Below are 21,076 nucleotides of genomic sequence, written 5' to 3' on the forward strand. Positions count from 1 at the left end.
TTTGGTTCGTTTTAATAGTTAAAGCAAATTTAAATTATTGCAATCAGTTGATAAAACATTGTCCTTTACAATTATAAAAGCTTTAAAAAAAATATCTACTACATGTCAGCAGACTGGGGTAGATCCTGCTGAAATCTATGTATTGAATGAATACACAATCTTTTTCAATTGGAAAAATATTGTTGTGAATTGAGAATCGCGTTGAATAGAAAAAATCGAATTATAATCAAATTGCGACCCCAAGAATCGATATCGAATCGTGGGACACCCAAAGATTCGCAGCCCTATTTATTAGTATATGTTCTACACAAAGTCAATGTTTTTTTGGTTTATTTTGGGGACTGCGTGGTTGGTAGAGGGACCGTGCCAGCAACCTGTGGATTCCTCCAATCCACTTTATTTACCGTATATAGCACATTTAAACAATGTTTCCAAAGTGCAGCACAACAATATTAAAAACAACATTCAAATACTATCTTAAACTCCACCAATGACTGAATAAAAACAAAAAATAAAAATTAATAATGTATATATATGTATATATTTTCCCACTAAAGGAATAAATGTTTTGCTGTGTCCTCATTTTCAATACAATGCAACTGTAAAAAATGTTCATAACATTGGAGGCTAGCAATTTGTGTTTTGTGGTAGTGTGCTTACAATTATGCTTCATAAAACTTTATGAATTGTAAACTTAAAGGATTATATTTTCTGACCACACAACTCACGTAGTGTTAAAAGCCAGACAATAAAAATGGGTCTTAAGACGAGACTTAAAAGACTCCACATCGGGAGCAGTTTGAGTGTGGAGGGGCAGCGTGTTCCACAGCTTAGGGCCGACCACAGAGAAGGTCCTGTCTCCCCTAGTTTTAATTCCTGGTTCAATTCCCACCTTCTATTGACCTCGTCCTGTACGTTGTGTCCTTGAGCAAGACGTTTCACTCTTGTTCCTGACGGTCGTCGACAAGGCTAATGTTGGTTTGGCGGTGGTAGTCTGAGGCCAATACTGCTTTTTCCTATCTCTTCCTGTCTCCAGCTGAGGAAAACAATAGATATGTGTATTCGCTCTGAAGGGTGGGGGCTATTGCCTTATTGAAAAAGACAACACTTCCGTAGTGTTTTCAGATCAACTAGGCGACACAAATTGAATGTGTTGTTTTTTTAGGTTGGTCTCTCCAAAGCTTTGGAATAAATTGCAAAATACCTATTCTGTTCTGGGTTATCATTTAAAATCAATTTATGTGTCATCAAAAGAACTTGGGATTGACCAGCAATTTAAATTCCCTCGGAGGAACATCTGGTCCAAACGCAACACTATCAACAGAAACCCACAAGAAAGTGAGTGAGAGAAGGGAGAAAAAGGAGGGAGTTAACTGATGCAGAACCAGAGCAGGACAAAGAAAATATGAAGTAGCAAACAAGGATGTGAGGAAGAGTGTCAGAAGGAACAAAAAGATGTACATCGAGGATTTAGCACAGCAGGTAGAAGAAGCAGCAGGAAAGAATAATCTGAAAGAACTATCTAACCACAAAGATGCTCACCGGCAAATTTAAACAAACCCAAATGCATATTGAAGACACAAATGGTCCACTCCTCACAACCAAGGAAGATCAACTCCAGAGATGGACTGATCAGTTTCAAGACCTACTCAAGAGAGAGCCCCCTCAACTCACTGCAGATATTCCACCAGCTCCAGTCATGCTTGAAATAAACTGCAACACTCACCACCAAACTGGAAGCCAGGAAGGCTGTCAAATATCTACGTATAGCCATATTTAAGAGTTATTTATTTTCTATAGTCATATTTGAAATAGCTAGTGTTCCATCTTAGACTCTTTTTATCTTTTCTTTATATCATGACCGATGGTACACTGTAGACTACCTTGAGCTTGCAATGCAGGAGTAGCAATACTCCTTTTTCCTATCTCTTCCTGTCTCCAGCTGAGGAAAACAATACATATGTGTATTCGCTCTGAAGGGTGGGGGCTATTGCCTTATTGAAAAAGACAACACTTCCGTAGTGTTTTCAGATCAACTAGGCGACACAAATTGAATGTGTTGTTTTTTTAGGTTGGTCTCTCCAAAGCTTTGGAATAAATTGCAAAATACCTATTCTGTTCTGGGTTATCATTTAAAATCAATTTATGTGTCATCAAAAGAACTTGGGATTGACCAGCAACTTGAATTCCCTCGGAGGAACATCTGGTCCAAACGCAACACTATCTACAGAAACCCACAAGAAAGTGAGTGAGAGAAGGGAGAAAAAGGAGGGAGTTAAAAAGGCAGCTGTGATCTTGGCTCCTCGGTTTCTCTCAGAGACACTGGCGTTCACCAGCCATCCGACTTTGAGGTATGACTTTATAATCTCACTAAAATACTATTAACACAATAAGCAGATAAGGGATTTTCCAGAATGATCTAAGTAAATGTGTCTAATTACATCTGAAATGCTCCCGCTGCCGCCGCCCGGAGCCATCGCTTTTTCTTCTTTTTTTTTAGTTGTTCACTCTAGCTTTCCTCAAACTTTCCTCATCCACGAATCTTTCATCCTCGCTCAAATTAATGGGGAAGTCGTCACTTTCTCGGTCCGAATCGCTCTTGCTGCTGGAGGCTATGATTATAAGCAATGTTCAGCAAGCTAAAACTAGTCCATAAATAAATAACATTTTACCATTCTGTATTCTGAAGGCGATCTATGTCGTGTGCTACTCCAGCATCAATATTATCAGCGATATGGCTCTATCCCTTGTTGGAGGTGGTCGAGTATTCCTGCAACCCCCCGGCTGCCACGGCGCTTCTCACAGCATCTTCCCTATGTGAATCGCTCCCACTGCCCTCTGGTCCTTTTTTTTCCCCCCCCTTATTGCTTCACTCTCACTTTCCTCATCCAGAAATCTTTTATCCTCGCTCCAATTAATAGGGAAATTGTCGCTTTCTCGGTCCGAATCGCGCTCGCTGCTGGTGGCCATGATTGTAAACAATGTTCAGATGTGAGGAGCTCCACAACCCGTGACGTCACGCGCTCATCGTCTGCTACTTCCGGTACAGGCAAGGCTTTTTTATTAGCGACCAAAAGTTGCAAACTTTATCGTGGATGTTCTCTACTAAATCCTTTCAGCAAAAATATGGCAATATCGCGAAATAATCAAGTATGACACATAGATTGGACCTGCTATCCGAATTTAAATAAGAAAATCTCATTTCAGTAGGCCTTTAAAGGAGTCAATTAGAGATGAATGGAGAATAAGCACTGTTAATTTAAACAGTGCTCTCTGTGTCACCCTCTAGTGGTAGGATAGGTTAACTACTGTGTAACAAAGTTTTAACAGGGCGAAAGTTGAGCTGGCGAATCATATCGTCGAGCAGAAACATTGTTGCAAACACTCGGTTAAGGCTACATCTAACACATTATTGCCATTTACCATTAATAACCCTGCTATATTCAACGTGTACTTACATTTTAGTCAGGAACGCACACAATGATCTTTACACAAGCAGCCAAGAGCCCATACTGCGCAGAAACGCTACAAACCGGAAAAGACGTCTTAGACTAGATCGCCAAATTAAGAGCACAGGAAATCCATCCATCCATCCATCCATCATCTTCCGCTTATCCGAGGTCGGGTCGCGGGGGCAGCAGCCTAAGCAGGGAAGCCCAGACTTCCCTATCTCCAGCCACTTCGTCCAGCTCTTCCCGGGGATCCCGAGGCGTTCCCAGGCCAGCCGGGAGACATAGTCTTTCCAACGTGTCCTGGGTCTTCCCCGTGGCCTCCTACCAGCTGGACGTGCCCTAAACACATCCCTAGGGAGGCGTTCGGGTGGCATCCTGACCAGATGCCCGAACCGCCTCATCTGGCTCCTCTCGATGTGGAGGAGCAGCGGCTTTACTTTGAGTTCCTCCCGGATGGCAGAGCTTCTCACCCTATCTCTAAGGGAGAGCTCCGCCACCCGGCGGAGGAAACTCATTTCGGCCGCTTGTACCCGTGATCTTATCCTTTCGGTCATGACCCAAAGCTCATGACCATAGGTGAGGATGGGAACGTAGATCGACCGGTAAATTGAGAGCTTTGCCTTCCGGCTCAGCTCCTTCTTCACCACAACGGATCGGTACAACGTTCGCATTACTGAAGACGCCGCACCGATCCGCCTGTCGATCTCACGATCCACTCTTCCCTCACTCATGAACAAGACTCCTAGGTACTTGAACTCCTCCACTTGGGGCAGGGTCTCCTCCCCAACCCGGAGATGGCACTCCACCCTTTTCCGGGCGAGAACCATGGACTCGGACTTGGAGGTGCTGATTCTCATTCCGGTCGCTTCACAGTCGGCTGCGAACCGATCCAGTGAGAGCTGAAGATCCCGGCCAGATGAAGCCATCAGGACCACATCATCTGCAAAAAGCAGAGACCCAATCCTGCGGCCACCAAACCGGAACCCCTCAACGCCTTGACTGCGCCTAGAAATTCTGTCCATAAAAGTTATGAACAGAATGGGTGACAAAGGACAGCCTTGGCGGAGTCCAACCCTCACTGGAAATGTGTCCGACTTACTGCCGGCAATGCGGACCAAGCTCTGGCACTGATCATACAGGGAGTGGACCGCCACAATAAGACATTCCGATACCCCATACTCTCTGAGCACTCCCCACAGGACTTCCCGAGGGACACGGTCAAATGCCTTCTCCAAGTCCACAAAGCACATGTAGACTGGTTGGGCAAACTCCCATGCACCCTCAAGAACCCTGCCGAGAGTATAGAGCTGGTCCACAGTTCCACGACCAGGACGAAAACCACACTGTTCCTCCTGAATCCGAGGTTCGACTATCCGGCGAAGCCTCCTCTCCAGTACACCTGAATAAACCTTACCGGGAAGGCTGAAATCTAACATCTCAAAACCTCGTCAGAATAAGATCAGACTAAAACACTTTCTGACAGAGTGTAAAAACTACAGGGGATTTATGTTCCTCTCAAACGCCAGGGAAGGTGCTCAACCACATACCACTAGAAAGGATGCGGAAATTGGTCGATGCACAACTGAGGGAAAACCAGGCCGGTTTCAGAAATGGAGGATCTTGTGCAGAGCAAATTCCCTCCCTCAGGATTATTATACAACAATTAATGGAACGGAACTCACCGCTATATATTGATTTCATAGACCTTGAAAAGGCGTTTGACGGTGTGGACCGTGAGACACTCTGGAAGCTGATGGCCCACTATGGCACCCCTCCGAGAGCACCTACCAAGGGATGTGATGCTCATCGGAGGCTTTCGAGGTCTTGACTGGGGTGCGGCAAGGATTTTTGCTCTCGCCCTTCCTTTTCCTCGCTCTATATTGACTGGACCATGAACCAGACAACCAAAAACAGCATGCAGTGGAGCCTTACTAGATGATCTAGCTCTCCTGGCTCACACTCACCAACAGATGCAGGACAAATCAAAATACTAGAAAGAAGCACTGCATTTCTTGGGCCTGAGATCAATTCACAAAAAACAAAGGACATGTGTATCAACAACAAGAACAATAAAAACATAATCAATTAGAGGAGGTAGACAGTTTTATCAATCAATCAATCAATGTTTATTTATATAGCCCCAAATCACAAATGTCTCAAAGGACTGCACAAATCATTACGACTACAACATCCTCGGAAGAACCCACAAAAGGGCAAGGAAAACTCACACCCAGTGGGCAGGGAGAATTCACATTCAGTGGGACGCCAGTGACAATGCTGACTATGAGAAACCTTGGAGAGGACCTCAGATGTGGGCAACCCCCCCCTCTAGGGGACCGAAAGCAATGGATGTCGAGCGGGTCTAACATGATACTGTGAAAGTTCAATCCATAGTGGCTCCAAGACAGCAGTGAGAGTCCCGTCCACAGGAAACCATCTCAAGCGGATCAGCAGCGTAGAGATGTCCCCAACCGATACAGGCGAGCGGTCCATCCTGGGTCCCGACGAGTTTTACATACTTGGGGAGCATAAACAGTGCAGACGGAGGGGCAGATGAAGATGTCAAATGCAGAATAGGGAAAGCAAGAACATAATTCAACATACTAAACAAATTATGGAGAGCAAAAAACCTTCCTCAAACCCAAACTGAAAATCTTTAACTCAAATGTCAAATCCATCTTGCATACTCACTAAACTAGACATTCACAAACCGTGGCCTCCATCGGGTCCTAGGAGTCTACTGGCCAGACACCATCACCAATGCCGACCTGTGGGAACTCACCGAACAAGAACCAGTGGAATTGCTAATCAGGAGAAGGAAGTGGAGCTGGATAGGCCACGCATTCCGAAAAAACAATAAATCAATCACCAAACAGGCACTAACATGGAACCCACAGGGGAAAAGAAACAGAGGGAGAAGAAGCACGGAACAGGAGATGAGGGATGAGGGGCTGTCATGGCAACAACGTGACGGAAGGGCACAAGACCTGAATGGATGGAAGGCTTTCGTCGACGGCCTATGTTCCTCAGGGAATACTAAGGCCTAAGTAAGTAAGTTTCTACATCAATAAGAGGAACTGTAATAATGTCACAGTTCGGGTGAAAATATTCACCCCCAACCTTTCACTTCAACCTTTTTCCTTGCCAAGGGAGCTTCCACAGCTTTTTTTCCCACCCTTGTCTACACACACCCGAGGGCCTTGTCTACACACACCCGAGGGCCTTGTCTACATATACACAACTGAGGGCCTTGTCTACATATACACACCCGAGGGCCTTGTCTACATATACACACCCGAGGGCCTTGTCTACATACACACACCCGAGGGCCTTGTCTACATACACACAACTGAGGGCCTTGTCTACATATACACACCCGAGGGCCTTGTCTACATACACACACCCGAGGGCCTTGTCTACATACACACACCCGAGGGCCTTGTCTACATACACACACCCGAGATCCTTGTTTACACACACCCGAGGGCCTTGTCTACATACACACACCCGAGGGCCTTGTCTACACACACCCGAGGGCCTTGTCTACATACACACACCCGAGATCCTTGTCTACACATACCCGAGGGCCTTGTCTACATATACACACCCGAGGGCCTTGTCTACATACACACACCCGAGGGCCTTGTCTACATACACACACCCGAGGGCCTTGTCTACATACACACACCCAAGAGCCTTGTCTACATACACACACCCGAGGGCCTTGTCTACATACACACACCCGAGGGCCTTGTCTACATATACACATCCGAGGGCCTTGTCTACATACACACACCCAAGAGCCTTGTCTACATACACACACCCGAGGGCCTTGTCTACATATACACACCCGAGGGCCTTGTCTACATACACACACCCGAGGGCCTTGTCTACATACACACAACTGAGGGCCTTTTTCTACACATACCCGAGGGCCTTGTCTACATACACCCACCCGAGGGCCTTGTCTACATACACCCACCCGAGGAGCCTTGTCTACATATACACACAAGTGAGGGCTTTGTCTACAAACACCCAAGGGCCTTGTCTACAAACACCCAAGGGCCTTGTCTACATATACACACCCGAGGGCCTTGTCTACATACACACACCCGAGGGCCTTGTCTACATACACACAACTGAGGGCCTTTTTCTACACACACCCGAGGGCCTTGTCTACATATACACACAACTGAGGGCTTTGTCTACAAACACCCAAGGGCCTTGTCTACATATACACATCCGAGGGCCTTGCCTACATATACACACAACTGAGGGCTTTGTCTACAAACACCCAAGGGCCTTGTCTACATATACACATCCGAGGGCCTTGCCTACATATACACACCCGAGGGCCTTGTCTACATACACACAACTGAGGGCCTTGTCTACACACACCCGAGGGCCTTGTCTACATACACACACCCGAGGGCCTTGTCTACATACACACAACTGAGGGCCTTTTTCTACACACACCCGAGGGCCTTGTCTACATATACACACAACTGAGGGCTTTGTCTACAAACACCCAAGGGCCTTGTCTACATATACACATCCGAGGGCCTTGCCTACATATACACACAACTGAGGGCTTTGTCTACAAACACCCAAGGGCCTTGTCTACATATACACATCCGAGGGCCTTGTCTACATACACACACCCGAGGGCCTTGTCTACATACACACAACTGAGGGCCTTTTTCTACACACACCCGAGGGCCTTGTCTACATATACACACAACTGAGGGCTTTGTCTACAAACACCCAAGGGCCTTGTCTACATATACACATCCGAGGGCCTTGCCTACATATACACACAACTGAGGGCTTTGTCTACAAACACCCAAGGGCCTTGTCTACATATACACATCCGAGGGCCTTGCCTACATATACACACCCGAGGGCCTTGTCTACATACACACAACTGAGGGCCTTGTCTACACACACCCGAGGGCCTTGTCTACATACACACACCCGAGGGCCTTGTCTACATACACACAACTGAGGGCCTTTTTCTACACACACCCGAGGGCCTTGTCTACATATACACACAACTGAGGGCTTTGTCTACAAACACCCAAGGGCCTTGTCTACATATACACATCCGAGGGCCTTGCCTACATATACACACAACTGAGGGCTTTGTCTACAAACACCCAAGGGCCTTGTCTACATATACACACCCGAGGGCCTTGCCTACATATACACACCCGAGGGCCTTGTCTACATACACACAACTGAGGGCCTTGTCTACATACACACACCCGAGGGCCTTGTCTACATACACACACCCGAGGGCCTTGTCTACATACACACAACTGAGGGCCTTTTTCTACACATACCCGAGGGCCTTGTCTACATACACACACCCGAGGAGCCTTGTCTAAATATACACACAAGTGAGGGCTTTGTCTACATATACACACAAGTGAGGGCTTTGTCTACAAACACCCAAGGGCCTTGTCTACAAACACCCAAGGGCCTTGTCTACATATACACATCCGAGGGCCTTGTCTACATATACACACCCGAGGGCCTTGTCTGCATATACACATCCGAGGGCCTTGTCTACATACACACACCCGAGGGCCTTGTCTACATACACACACCCGAGGGCCTTGTCTACATACACACACCCGAGGAGCCTTGTCTAAATATACACACAAGTGAGGGCTTTGTCTACATATACACACAAGTGAGGGCTTTGTCTACAAACACCCAAGGGCCTTGTCTACAAACACCCAAGGGCCTTGTCTACATATACACATCCGAGGGCCTTGTCTACATACACACACCCGAGGGCCTTGTCTACATATACACACCCGAGGGCCTTGTCTACATATACACACCCGAGGGCCTTGTCTGCATACACACACCCAAGGGCCTTGTCTACATACACACACCCAAGGGCCTTGTCTACATACACACACCCAAGGGCCTTGTCTACATACACACACCCAAGGGCCTTGTCTACATATACACACCCGAGGGCCTTGTCTACATACACACATCCGAGGGCCTTGTCTACATATACACACCCAAGGGCCTTGTCTACATATACACACCCGAGGGCCTTGTCTACATACACCCACCCGAGAGCCTTGTCTACATACACACACCCGAGAGCCTTGTCTACATACACACACCCGAGGGCCTTGTCTACATACACACAACTGAGGGCCTTTTTCTACACACACCCGAGGGCCTTGTCTACATATACACATCCGAGGGCCTTGTCTACATATACACACCCAAGGGCCTTGTCTACATATACACACCCGAGAGCCTTGTCTACATACACACACCCGAGAGCCTTGTCTACATACACACACCCGAGAGCCTTGTCTACATACACACACCCGAGGGCCTTGTCTACATACACACAACTGAGGGCCTTTTTCTACACACACCCGAGGGCCTTGTCTACATACACCCACCCGAGGGCCTTGTCTACATACACCCACCCAAGAGCCTTGTCTACATACACACACCCGAGGAGCCTTGTCTAAATATACACACAAGTGAGGGCTTTGTCTACATATACACACAAGTGAGGGCTTTGTCTACAAACACCCAAGGGCCTTGTCTACATATACACACCCGAGGGCCTTGTCTACATATACACACCCGAGGGCCTTGTCTGCATACACACACCCGAGGGCCTTGTCTACATACACACACCCGAGGGCCTTGTCTACATACACACACCCGAGAGCCTTGTCTACATACACACAACTGAGGGCCTTTTTCTACACACACCCGAGGGCCTTGTCTACATACACACACCCGAGAGCCTTGTCTACATACACACACCCGAGGGCCTTGTCTACATACACACACCCGAGGGCCTTGTCTACATACACACACCCGAGGGCCTTGTCTACATACACACATCCGAGGGCCTTGTCTACATACACACACCCGAGGGCCTTGTCTACATACACACACCCGAGGGCCTTGTCTACATACACACACCCGAGGGCCTTGTCTACATACACACAACTGAGGGCCTTTTTCTACACATACCCGAGGGCCTTGTCTACATACACCCACCCGAGGGCCTTGTCTACATACACACACCCGAGGGCCTTGTCTACATACACACAACTGAGGGCCTTTTTCTACACACACCCGAGGGCCTTGTCTACATACACACACCCGAGGAGCCTTGTCTAAATATACACACAAGTGAGGGCTTTGTTTACATATACACACAAGTGAGGGCTTTGTCTACAAACACCCAAGGGCCTTGTCTACAAACACCCAAGGGCCTTGTCTACATATACACATCCGAGGGCCTTGTCTACATATACATCCGAGGGCCTTGTCTGCATTTACACACCCGAGGGCCTTGTCTACACACACCCGAGGGCTTTGTCTACATGCACACAACTGAGGGCCTTGTCTACATACACACAACTGAGGGCTTTGTCTACACACACCCGAGGGTCTTGTCTACATACACACACCCGAGGGTCTTGTCTACACACACACACCCGAGGGCCTTGTCTACACACACACACACACCCGAGGGCCTTGTCTACACACACACACATCCCCGAGGGCCTTGTCTACACACACACACACCTGAGAGCCTTGTCTACATACACACACCCGAGGGCCTTGTCTACACACACACACACACCTGAGAGCCTTGTCTACATACACACACCCGAGGGCCTTGTCTACACACACACACACCCGAGGGCCTTGTCTACACACACACACATCCCCGAGGGCCTTGTCTACACACACGCACACCTGAGAGCCTTGTCTACACACACACACCCGAGGGCCTTGTCTACATACACACAACTGAGGGCCTTTTTCTACACACACCCGAGGGCCTTGTCTACATACACACACCCGAGGGCCTTGGCTACATACACACAACTGAGGGCCTTTTTCTACACATACCCGAGGGCCTTGTCTACATACACCCACCCGAGGAGCCTTGTCTAAATATACACACAAGTGAGGGCTTTGTCTACATATACACACAAGTGAGGGCTTTGTCTACAAACACCCAAGGGCCTTGTCTACAAACACCCAAGGGCCTTGTCTACAAACACCCAAGGGCCTTGTCTACATATACACATCCGAGGGCCTTGTCTACATATACACACCCGAGGGCCTTGTCTACATACACACAACTGAGGGCCTTTTTCTACACACACCCGAGGGCCTTGTCTACATACACCCACCCGAGGGCCTTGTCTACATACACACACCCGAGGAGCCTTGTCTAAATATACACACAAGTGAGGGCTTTGTCTACATATACACACAAGTGAGGGCTTTGTCTACAAACACCCAAGGGCCTTGTCTACATATACACACCCGAGGGCCTTGTCTACATATACACACCCGAGGGCCTTGTCTGCATACACACACCCGAGGGCCTTGTCTACATACACACAACTGAGGGCCTTTTTCTACACACACCCGAGGGCCTTGTCTACATATACACACCCGAGGGCCTTGTCTACATACACCTACCCGAGAGCCTTGTCTACATACACACACCCGAGGGCCTTGTCTACATACACACAACTGAGGGCCTTTTTCTACACACACCCGAGGGCCTTGTCTACATACACACACCCGAGAGCCTTGTCTACATACACACACCCGAGGGCCTTGTCTACATACACACAACTGAGGGCCTTTTTCTACACACACCCGAGGGCCTTGTCTACATATACACACCCGAGGGCCTTGTCTACATACACCCACCCGAGAGCCTTGTCTACATACACACACCCGAGGGCCTTGTCTACATACACACAACTGAGGGCCTTTTTCTACACATACCCGAGGGCCTTGTCTACATACACCCACCCGAGGGCCTTGTCTACATACACACACCCGAGGAGCCTTGTCTAAATATACACACAAGTGAGGGCTTTGTCTACATATACACACGAGTGAGGGCTTTGTCTACAAACACCCAAGGGCCTTGTCTACAAACACCCAAGGGCCTTGTCTACATATACACACCCGAGGGCCTTGTCTACATACACCCACCCGAGGGCCTTGTCTACACACACACAACTGAGGGCCTTTTTCTACACACACCCGAGGGCCTTGTCTACATATACACACAACTGAGGGCTTTGTCTACATATACACATCCGAGGGCCTTGCCTACATATACACACAACTGAGGGCTTTGTCTACAAACACCCAAGGGCCTTGTCTACATATACACATCCGAGGGCCTTGCCTACATATACACACCCGAGGGCCTTGTCTACATATACACATCCGAGGGCCTTGCCTACATATACACACAACTGAGGGCTTTGTCTACAAACACCCAAGGGCCTTGTCTACATATACACATCCGAGGGCCTTGTCTACATACACACAACTGAGGGCCTTGTCTACACACACCCAAGGGCCTTGTCTACATATACATACCCGAGGGCCTTGTCTACATATACACACAACTGAGGGCTTTGTCTACAAACACCCAAGGGCCTTGTCTACATATACACACCCGAGGGCCTTGTCTACATACACACAACTGAGGGCCTTGTCTACATATACACATCCGAGGGCCTTGCCTACATATACACACAACTGAGGGCTTTGTCTACAAACACCCAAGGGCCTTGTCTACATATACACATCCGAGGGCCTTGCCTACATATACACACCCGAGGGCCTTGTCTACATACACACAACTGAGGGCCTTGTCTACACACACCCAAGGGCCTTGCCTACATATACACACCCGAGGGCCTTGTCTACATATACACACAACTGAGGGCTTTGTCTACAAACACCCGAGGGCCTTGTCTACATATACACACCCGAGGGCCTTGTCTACATACACACAACTGAGGGCCTTGTCTACACACACCCAAGGGCCTTGTCTACATATACACATCCGAGGGCCTTGTCTACATATACACACCCGAGGGCCTTGTCTACATATACACAACTGAGGGCTTTGTCTACACACACCCAAGGGCCTTGTCTACATATACACACAACTGAGGGCTTTGTCTACAAACACCCAAGGGCCTTGTCTACATATACACACAACTGAGGGCTTTGTCTACAAACACCCAAGGGCCTTGTCTACATAAACACACCCGAGGGCCTTGTCTACATATACACACCCGAGGGCCTTGTCTACATACACACAACTGAGGGCTTTGTCTACACACACCCAAGGGCCTTGTCTACAGTACATATACACATCCGAGGGCCTTGTCTACAGTACATATACACATCCGAGGGCCTTGTCTACATATACACACCCGAGGGCCTTGTCTACATACACACAACTGAGGGCTTTGTCTACACACACCCAAGGGCCTTGTCTACATATACATCCGAGGGCCTTGTCTGCATTTACACACCCGAGGGCCTTGTCTACATATACACATCCGAGGGCCTTGCCTACATATACACACAACTGAGGGCTTTGTCTACAAACACCCAAGGGCCTTGTCTACATATACACATCCGAGGGCCTTGTCTACATACACACAACTGAGGGCCTTGTCTACACACACCCAAGGGCCTTGTCTACATATACACACCCGAGGGCCTTGTCTACATATACACACAACTGAGGGCTTTGTCTACAAACACCCAAGGGCCTTGTCTACATATACACACCCGAGGGCCTTGTCTACATACACACAACTGAGGGCCTTGTCTACACACACCCAAGGGCCTTGTCTACATATACACATCCGAGGGCCTTGCCTACATATACACACAACTGAGGGCTTTGTCTACAAACACCCAAGGGCCTTGTCTACATATACACATCCGAGGGCCTTGCCTACATATACACACCCGAGGGCCTTGTCTACATACACACAACTGAGGGCCTTGTCTACACACACCCAAGGGCCTTGCCTACATATACACACCCGAGGGCCTTGTCTACATATACACACAACTGAGGGCTTTGTCTACAAACACCCGAGGGCCTTGTCTACATATACACACCCGAGGGCCTTGTCTACATACACACAACTGAGGGCCTTGTCTACACACACCCAAGGGCCTTGTCTACATATACACATCCGAGGGCCTTGTCTACATATACACACCCGAGGGCCTTGTCTACATATACACAACTGAGGGCTTTGTCTACACACACCCAAGGGCCTTGTCTACATATACACACAACTGAGGGCTTTGTCTACAAACACCCAAGGGCCTTGTCTACATATACACACAACTGAGGGCTTTGTCTACAAACACCCAAGGGCCTTGTCTACATATACACACCCGAGGGCCTTGTCTACATATACACACCCGAGGGCCTTGTCTACATACACACAACTGAGGGCTTTGTCTACACACACCCAAGGGCCTTGTCTACAGTACATATACACATCCGAGGGCCTTGTCTACAGTACATATACACATCCGAGGGCCTTGTCTACATATACACACCCGAGGGCCTTGTCTACATACACACAACTGAGGGCTTTGTCTACACACACCCAAGGGCCTTGTCTACGTACACACCCCCGAGGGCCTTGTCAACATACACACAACTGAGGGCTTTATCTACACAGACCCAAGGGCCTTGTCTACATATACATCCGAGGGCCTTGTCTGCATTTACACATCCGAGGGCCTTGTCTACACACACCCGAGGGCTTTGTCTACATGCACACAACTGAGGGCCTTGTCTACATACACACAACTGAGGGCTTTGTCTACACACACCCGAGGGTCTTGTCTACATACACACACCCGAGGGCCTTGTCTACATACACACACCCGAGGGCCTTGTCTACACACACACACCCGAGGGCCTTGTCTACACACACACACACCTGAGAGCTTTGTCTACATACACACACCCGAGGGCCTTGTCTACACACACACACACACCTGAGAGCCTTGTCTACATACACACACCCGAGGGCCTTGTCTACACACACACACCCGAGGGCCTTGTCTACACACACACACATCCCCGAGAGCCTTGTCTACACACACACACCCGAGGGCCTTGTCTACACACACGCACACCTGAGAGCCTTGTCTACACACACACACCCGAGAGCCTTGTCTACATACACACAACTGAGGGCCTTTTTCTACACACACCCGAGGGCCTTGTCTACATACACACACCCGAGAGCCTTGTCTACATACACACACCCGAGGGCCTTGTCTACATACACACACCCGAGGGCCTTGTCTACATACACACACCCGAGGGCCTTGTCTACATACACACATCCGAGGGCCTTGTCTACATACACACACCCGAGGGCCTTGTCTACATACACACACCCGAGGGCCTTGTCTACATACACACAACTGAGGGCCTTTTTCTACACATACCCGAGGGCCTTGTCTACATACACCCACCCGAGGGCCTTGTCTACATACACACACCCGAGGGCCTTGTCTACATACACACAACTGAGGGCCTTTTTCTACACACACCCGAGGGCCTTGTCTACATACACACACCCGAGGAGCCTTGTCTAAATATACACACAAGTGAGGGCTTTGTCTACATATACACACAAGTGAGGGCTTTGTCTACAAACACCCAAGGGCCTTGTCTACAAACACCCAAGGGCCTTGTCTACATATACACATCCGAGGGCCTTGTCTACATATACATCCGAGGGCCTTGTCTGCATTTACACACCCGAGGGCCTTGTCTACACACACCCGAGGGCTTTGTCTACATGCACACAACTGAGGGCCTTGTCTACATACACACAACTGAGGGCTTTGTCTACACACACCCGAGGGTCTTGTCTACATACACACACCCGAGGGTCTTGTCTACACACACACACCCGAGGGCCTTGTCTACACACACACACACACCCGAGGGCCTTGTCTACACACACACACATCCCCGAGGGCCTTGTCTACACACACACACACCTGAGAGCCTTGTCTACATACACACACCCGAGGGCCTTGTCTACACACACACACACACCTGAGAGCCTTGTCTACATACACACACCCGAGGGCCTTGTCTACACACACACACACCCGAGGGCCTTGTCTACACACACACACATCCCCGAGGGCCTTGTCTACACACACGCACACCTGAGAGCCTTGTCTACACACACACACCCGAGGGCCTTGTCTACATACACACAACTGAGGGCCTTTTTCTACACACACCCGAGGGCCTTGTCTACATACACACACCCGAGGGCCTTGGCTACATACACACAACTGAGGGCCTTTTTCTACACATACCCGAGGGCCTTGTCTACATACACCCACCCGAGGAGCCTTGTCTAAATATACACACAAGTGAGGGCTTTGTCTACATATACACACAAGTGAGGGCTTTGTCTACAAACACCCAAGGGCCTTGTCTACAAACACCCAAGGGCCTTGTCTACAAACACCCAAGGGCCTTGTCTACATATACACATCCGAGGGCCTTGTCTACATATACACACCCGAGGGCCTTGTCTACATACACACAACTGAGGGCCTTTTTCTACACACACCCGAGGGCCTTGTCTACATACACCCACCCGAGGGCCTTGTCTACATACACACACCCGAGGAGCCTTGTCTAAATATACACACAAGTGAGGGCTTTGTCTACATATACACACAAGTGAGGGCTTTGTCTACAAACACCCAAGGGCCTTGTCTACATATACACACCCGAGGGCCTTGTCTACATATACACACCCGAGGGCCTTGTCTGCATACACACACCCGAGGGCCTTGTCTACATACACACAACTGAGGGCCTTTTTCTACACACACCCGAGGGCCTTGTCTACATATACACACCCGAGGGCCTTGTCTACATACACCTACCCGAGAGCCTTGTCTACATACACACACCCGAGGGCCTTGTCTACATACACACAACTGAGGGCCTTTTTCTACACACACCCGAGGGCCTTGTCTACATACACACACCCGAGAGCCTTGTCTACATACACACACCCGAGGGCCTTGTCTACATACACACAACTGAGGGCCTTTTTCTACACACACCCGAGGGCCTTGTCTACATATACACACCCGAGGGCCTTGTCTACATACACCCACCCGAGAGCCTTGTCTACATACACACACCCGAGGGCCTTGTCTACATACACACAACTGAGGGCCTTTTTCTACACATACCCGAGGGCCTTGTCTACATACACCCACCCGAGGGCCTTGTCTACATACACACACCCGAGGAGCCTTGTCTAAATATACACACAAGTGAGGGCTTTGTCTACATATACACACGAGTGAGGGCTTTGTCTACAAACACCCAAGGGCCTTGTCTACAAACACCCAAGGGCCTTGTCTACATATACACACCCGAGGGCCTTGTCTACATACACCCACCCGAGGGCCTTGTCTACACACACACAACTGAGGGCCTTTTTCTACACACACCCGAGGGCCTTGTCTACATATACACACAACTGAGGGCTTTGTCTACATATACACATCCGAGGGCCTTGCCTACATATACACACAACTGAGGGCTTTGTCTACAAACACCCAAGGGCCTTGTCTACATATACACATCCGAGGGCCTTGCCTACATATACACACCCGAGGGCCTTGTCTACATATACACATCCGAGGGCCTTGCCTACATATACACACAACTGAGGGCTTTGTCTACAAACACCCAAGGGCCTTGTCTACATATACACATCCGAGGGCCTTGTCTACATACACACAACTGAGGGCCTTGTCTACACACACCCAAGGGCCTTGTCTACATATACATACCCGAGGGCCTTGTCTACATATACACACAACTGAGGGCTTTGTCTACAAACACCCAAGGGCCTTGTCTACATATACACACCCGAGGGCCTTGTCTACATACACACAACTGAGGGCCTTGTCTACACACACCCAAGGGCCTTGTCTACATATACACATCCGAGGGCCTTGCCTACATATACACACAACTGAGGGCTTTGTCTACAAACACCCAAGGGCCTTGTCTACATATACACATCCGAGGGCCTTGCCTACATATACACACCCGAGGGCCTTGTCTACATACACACAACTGAGGGCCTTGTCTACACACACCCAAGGGCCTTGCCTACATATACACACCCGAGGGCCTTGTCTACATATACACACAACTGAGGGCTTTGTCTACAAACACCCGAGGGCCTTGTCTACATATACACACCCGAGGGCCTTGTCTACATACACACAACTGAGGGCCTTGTCTACACACACCCAAGGGCCTTGTCTACATATACACATCCGAGGGCCTTGTCTACATATACACACCCGAGGGCCTTGTCTACATATACACAACTGAGGGCTTTGTCTACACACACCCAAGGGCCTTGTCTACATATACACACAACTGAGGGCTTTGTCTACAAACACCCAAGGGCCTTGTCTACATATACACACAACTGAGGGCTTTGTCTACAAACACCCAAGGGCCTTGTCTACATAAACACACCCGAGGGCCTTGTCTACATATACACACCCGAGGGCCTTGTCTACATACACACAACTGAGGGCTTTGTCTACACACACCCAAGGGCCTTGTCTACAGTACATATACACATCCGAGGGCCTTGTCTACAGTACATATACACATCCGAGGGCCTTGTCTACATATACACACCCGAGGGCCTTGTCTACATACACACAACTGAGGGCTTTGTCTACACACACCCAAGGGCCTTGTCTACATATACATCCGAGGGCCTTGTCTGCATTTACACACCCGAGGGCCTTGTCTACATATACACATCCGAGGGCCTTGCCTACATATACACACAACTGAGGGCTTTGTCTACAAACACCCAAGGGCCTTGTCTACATATACACATCCGAGGGCCTTGTCTACATACACACAACTGAGGGCCTTGTCTACACACACCCAAGGGCCTTGTCTACATATACACACCCGAGGGCCTTGTCTACATATACACACAACTGAGGGCTTTGTCTACAAACACCCAAGGGCCTTGTCTACATATACACACCCGAGGGCCTTGTCTACATACACACAACTGAGGGCCTTGTCTACACACACCCAAGGGCCTTGTCTACATATACACATCCGAGGGCCTTGCCTACATATACACACAACTGAGGGCTTTGTCTACAAACACCCAAGGGCCTTGTCTACATATACACATCCGAGGGCCTTGCCTACATATACACACCCGAGGGCCTTGTCTACATACACACAACTGAGGGCCTTGTCTACACACACCCAAGGGCCTTGCCTACATATACACACCCGAGGGCCTTGTCTACATATACACACAACTGAGGGCTTTGTCTACAAACACCCGAGGGCCTTGTCTACATATACACACCCGAGGGCCTTGTCTACATACACACAACTGAGGGCCTTGTCTACACACACCCAAGGGCCTTGTCTACATATACACATCCGAGGGCCTTGTCTACATATACACACCCGAGGGCCTTGTCTACATATACACAACTGAGGGCTTTGTCTACACACACCCAAGGGCCTTGTCTACATATACACACAACTGAGGGCTTTGTCTACAAACACCCAAGGGCCTTGTCTACATATACACACAACTGAGGGCTTTGTCTACAAACACCCAAGGGCCTTGTCTACATATACACACCCGAGGGCCTTGTCTACATATACACACCCGAGGGCCTTGTCTACATACACACAACTGAGGGCTTTGTCTACACACACCCAAGGGCCTTGTCTACAGTACATATACACATCCGAGGGCCTTGTCTACAGTACATATACACATCCGAGGGCCTTGTCTACATATACACACCCGAGGGCCTTGTCTACATACACACAACTGAGGGCTTTGTCTACACACACCCAAGGGCCTTGTCTACGTACACACCCCCGAGGGCCTTGTCAACATACACACAACTGAGGGCTTTATCTACACAGACCCAAGGGCCTTGTCTACATATACATCCGAGGGCCTTGTCTGCATTTACACATCCGAGGGCCTTGTCTACACACACCCGAGGGCTTTGTCTACATGCACACAACTGAGGGCCTTGTCTACATACACACAACTGAGGGCTTTGTCTACACACACCCGAGGGTCTTGTCTACATACACACACCCGAGGGCCTTGTCTACATACACACACCCGAGGGCCTTGTCTACACACACACACCCGAGGGCCTTGTCTACACACACACACACCTGAGAGCTTTGTCTACATACACACACCCGAGGGCCTTGTCTACACACACACACACACCTGAGAGCCTTGTCTACATACACACACCCGAGGGCCTTGTCTACACACACACACCCGAGGGCCTTGTCTACACACACACACATCCCCGAGAGCCTTGTCTACACACACACACCCGAGGGCCTTGTCTACACACACGCACACCTGAGAGCCTTGTCTACACACACACACCCGAGAGCCTTGTCTACATACACACAACTGAGGGCCTTTTTCTACACACACCCGAGGGCCTTGTCTACATACACACACCCGAGAGCCTTGTCTACATACACACACCCGAGGGCCTTGTCTACATACACACACCCGAGGGCCTTGTCTACATACACACACCCGAGGGCCTTGTCTACATACACACATCCGAGGGCCTTGTCTACATACACACACCCGAGGGCCTTGTCTACATACACACACCCGAGGGCCTTG

This window comes from Nerophis ophidion, linkage group LG23 (genome assembly GCF_033978795.1).
Source record: "Nerophis ophidion isolate RoL-2023_Sa linkage group LG23, RoL_Noph_v1.0, whole genome shotgun sequence".
Taxonomy (NCBI): Eukaryota; Metazoa; Chordata; class Actinopteri; order Syngnathiformes; family Syngnathidae; genus Nerophis; species Nerophis ophidion.